Source organism: Nilaparvata lugens, chromosome X (assembly GCF_014356525.2).
Source record: "Nilaparvata lugens isolate BPH chromosome X, ASM1435652v1, whole genome shotgun sequence".
NCBI lineage: Eukaryota > Metazoa > Arthropoda > Insecta > Hemiptera > Delphacidae > Nilaparvata > Nilaparvata lugens.
Genome location: NC_052518.1, coordinates 84,864,351 through 84,869,199, shown reverse-complemented (window position 1 = coordinate 84,869,199; position 4,849 = coordinate 84,864,351). Strand labels below are relative to the sequence as shown.

At 31.7% G+C, this 4,849-nt stretch overlaps 1 protein-coding gene across 1 annotated transcript in view; it reads right to left on the bottom strand.

The window, feature by feature from the left end:
- LOC111053716 (glucose dehydrogenase [FAD, quinone]) overlaps positions 1–2,572 on the bottom strand; it is a 160,471-nt gene extending 157,899 nt beyond the window's left edge. Inside the window, exon 1 of the mRNA XM_039441783.1 lies at positions 2,458–2,572. The gene's annotated coding sequence lies outside the window, so the exon portion shown is untranslated. The remainder of the gene's footprint in view (positions 1–2,457) is intronic.
- Positions 2,573–4,849: the final 2,277 nt, after the last annotated feature.

Genomic DNA, 4,849 nt, shown 5'->3' with positions numbered 1-4,849 from the left:
TTTCTGTATTTTGTTCTATTTCTCCTTTTTTCTGCATGTTGTATGTTCATGAACCAAAATACTAGTTGAAGGAGAGAAGAGAGGATTCTCAATGCCTCAACTTTACCCACATTAGGGCCTACTTTTCTTATTTGTACATCGATTTTCTTAATTGTATTGCGCAATTGATATTAATGATGATCTAATCTAATACCGGTAATAATTATAGTGAGTTCCACATTTTAATGGCAGTGTTTGATTAGCAATGGTATTGCTATCCTTGTCTATCATTCGAGAAAGCTGATAGAGCTATCTCTTTACTCTGTTGCTAGATCTTCTATTAACAATGTAGAATTCTACATCTGTCGCTAGATCTTCTTTTAACAATGTAGAATTCTACATATTATATTTAATATAATTGACTATTTTAAATGAGAATGAACAGTCAATATTAGAGCAATAAACCTGTATCAGCTACCGTCCATAGAAGGCATTGTCAAGACAGAGGATCGGCAACGTTGTTCTTCTATCTTTCTCCACTACCATTATAACGTGGACCTCACTATAGAGTTTTCACTCAAACTCCTAATAGAGTACAGTAATTTATTTGATGTTTGGGGGGACTTGTGGGAAGGTTGACCTCGCCAGAATATACAATTTGAGTCTTAAGACTGTCATACTTTAGCAAGGACCATTAACACAATAACACATCAATTAACACAATATTTAATAGAGCTATAAGAAAGACCTTTACAAAAAACAAATTCATTTTAGGTTATAGGACAATAAATAATGCATTTGAACTGATAAAAAAGAAATCAAATTTAAATGAACAGCAAGATAAGTTTAAAAAATCTGAAATCTATGAACTTAAATGTAGTGATTGTGACAAATTCTATATCGGACAAATGGGAAGAAATTTCCATATTAGGTTTCGAGAACATATCCAAGCACTAAAATCTAAAAATTATACACAAAAGTCGGCATTTGCTGAACACTTGATAGTTTCAGGCCATAATTTTACAGATATAAATTTCAATATGAAAATACTAAATTTTGGTAATAAAAGTGAAAAACTGAATGTTAAAGAAGAATTTCATATTTATGAAGCGGCAAAATTAAACAGAGATAAAATAATAAACCTAATCCAATTAGACACCAATAACCCCATTTTTGATAGAATCATGCAAATGTTGAAACATGTTGTGATTAAATAATTCAAAAAGGGTACTGAGGTTTTTATTTTTTTTCTATATAGAGACACTATAGTGAGGTCCACATTATAATGACATTGGAGAAGGATAGGAGAACAGCATTGCCGATTCTCTGCTTGCCACTGCCTTTCAAAGAGAATATCTGATACTGGTATATCTGATTTAATAGTAACTGTTTTATTTGTCAAGAAAATAATATATACTTTTTCAATTATAAAATAGTTATTTGTATATCTAGAGTGAAAAGTACTGTTTTTTCTCCCAGAGGAAGAAGTTTGAAGACCAAGGCAAAGCTGAAGGCAACAATTTTCCTGAGGGAGAAAAAATCATCACTCGTGATGTACACAACATTTTTCCTCCACCTACATATTTACATAAACTGCAAATAGAATAATTTTTGAAAAGGTATGTAACCAAACAATGTGTTACAACATAATATAAAAAGTAAACAGCTGGGCTAGCTTGTAATCACAGTTCTCTGCCGACAGCGCTATCTGTCAGCAAAAGTTGTAACAACAATGGCCGCCACAACTACAACTATGATGAAGTTCCCATTTCAAATTTGATTAGTTGAGAGAGCGCCGGACTTGGCTTTGGTGAAGAGGAAACCAAGCGGCGCTTATACATTGGGATTTCTAGAAAAAATGTTTTATCTGCTTAAAGAAGGCTTGTATAGAAAATTTAACAGTTATAATGAATAAACTAATAAAACAAAGATGTATATAAGACATTCAGATCTTTAAACTAATGGTATATTCCTAGATTTATGAAATAAAATTTCAGTTTCCCATAAGAAGCCAAATTGACTCATTTCATTTCATCAACTGTGAGTTGCTGAGTCATACAATCTCCTTCAAACGAAAAAGGAATTGGAAATAAATTTTTTGACAGTCAAAAATGTGATAGAAATAATTGATATCTTAATTGGAAATACCAGTGAAATGAAGTATTCAAAGTATTAACAAAATACAATGTACTTCCTTTCCGAAGTTGTTTGCTCGAAGTTCACCACTTGTGCTAGGTATCGCGCCAGTGAAGGATAGTCCGATACAGATATATTGATTGCACTCCCTAAATATATTTAATGTAAGTTTTTAAGTGTTTTTAATCTATCCATGTTGTGTGTATCCTGTTTATATATATATATATATATATATATATATATATATTATATATATATATATATATAGGGTGGGGCGGTAATAGCATTGAAATAAGTGGACTGTATATTGCGAATATTAATTAAGAAACATAAATGACTCACCCGTTGGTTGATCAAAATAAGGAGATACTGTACTACCTGCAGGTTTCCAGAAATATGTGAATAAAGTATCAAGCGTTGTAGTATTAATGGCGGAGAACAAATTTAGTGTCGAGTTGTTTCACTGAGGAAAGCGATTCCACAACTAACTATAAAAGGGGAAAAGTGAATATTGGCCTTGTAGCCGACTGGTCGCTATCTTATCTTGCCTGCCTGTCTGATAATACTTGATTGCTGGCCTCTACAATATATATATATATATATATATATATATATATATATACATACACATGACACGGATAGATTAAAAACACTTAAAAACTTACATTAAAACGAACATTTTTGGGAGCTGGGCCCCCTTTGTCAATCAACCAGGAAGTGAAGTGATGCAGATTTGAACATTCTAACGGTCGTGACCACAGAGACGTGGTAGAGATGTTGTGTAGACCATAGAGCACAGACGAACGGAGGCGCACTGATTGAAGGAGCTTTATGGGATTAGTTGGTGGGCCATGATGCATAAAAGGTCTATTATATCATTAACAGTGCATTATGAACGATTTTTGAAAAAGAGAAAAAGTGTTTGAAATTCAATTCTAGATCCACATTGATGACCAGAAAACCTAATTTAAGACTTTTTGGAAAACTCAAAAAATTATTCATCTTATTTAATTGAATTAGTGCAAAACATATTTTTATCTCGATGTGTTGTTGATTATATTTTTGCAAGAGACAGAAAGGGGTGAAATTAAATTTCACATCTGAATTGTTGGTCTGAAAGCCTAAATATGTTGGTCAGAAAGCCTCATAATTGAGACATTTTTAGGGATTACAGTTGTGATGGGGGGGAGGAGACACTTCCCCCCCACTCATTTGCTCCAATTAGCATGATACAATACAATAAAATTGTAGTAAAAAAATCCCTAACTTTTTCAAACAATGCTTTGATGATGCTCTAGATCACTTCAATAATTTTTAGTAGCCTACAAATGATTGATTATTGATTGTAAAAATGATGAAATAAAAACACATAGATGTTGTCAGTTTTCTACACTTTAATTTGGTACACGACCATGGTTTCGTGACCACACAGGTCACATTTTCAAGCTGAAAATGTGACCTGTGTGGTCACGAAACCATGGTCGTGTACCAAATTAAAGTGTAGAAAACTGACAACATCTATGTGTTTTTATTTCATCATGGAACGTTTCTACAACATCGACCACAACTCAGTTGAAGATTGTAAAAATCATAATTGTAATATTATTCCAACTTTTAGAATGTCACTATATGTATGTTTCCAACTTTCACACTTTTTCTCGTGAATTTCACATTATCAATTCTACCTCTGACTTTTTTCATGGTTTTTCAAGTGAAAAAAATGTTTGATTTAAACATTTATTTTAGTTAACTTTTCTAATGTTTATTGAACATTTTCATAAAGTGCCGTACTACCAATTTCTCCTAAATTGGTTGGATAGCATTTTTCACCTATTAACCTAAGGATAGTTATTGGCTCCAACGTAATAGATTCTTGATAAACTATGAATGGATCTATCGCCTATGAATGAGAAATCCAGTTTTCAGAGCAAACCAACTTATAATCTTCAGAAGAATTTTGGCAATATACTACACAAATACACAAAGAACAATATCTTACACGCTTAAGCATCTAAAATCATTACGAGCTAAATACTCATCCACTTATATAGTTGAAAAACAATGGCTATAGGCTTGTAGACACACAAATCAATTAATTAAAGACAAAATAGAACACTATAAACTGTTCAAAATTCAATTTAAAACATTAAAAATTCACTTAAACAGAAAAATATTCAGAGAGCACAAAATTAGAACACACACAGCCAGCCATCATTTTTAGAGAAGAAGACAAGGTACAAGTCAGAACAAAAACCACATCTCAAAATCAGTGTCGATGTCATGGACATGTCACCAAAAAATTAGAAATTACAAATTTAGAATTCACATTTTACATTTGTTCTCAATAAAACTTTATTTTGAAACTATTATTTTAAATTTTTTTATATCATCTCTATTTAAATAATCCATTTATCTGTTAATTCTGTCAACTCAGCCTCGGTGACACCATGGAACATGCAACACAATCATTTACAATAAATTCTCAGTCAAAAAGTTGTCCGTATATCGATTACTCTGATATTTACTATAAAGTTTTATAGATCTCGAATTGAAGATTCGATTCCAATTGAGAAAAAATGTAATATTACAAACGTTTATTGGATTTATACATTTTAAACGTTTTGTAAACTTTTTGTGCTGTGTGGGACCCAGAAAAAAATTGTAGGTGTAGTTATCAGACCAAGAACGTTTTTCCACTATATAAAAATGAATTCTTTTGAAAAATTCCAAACCT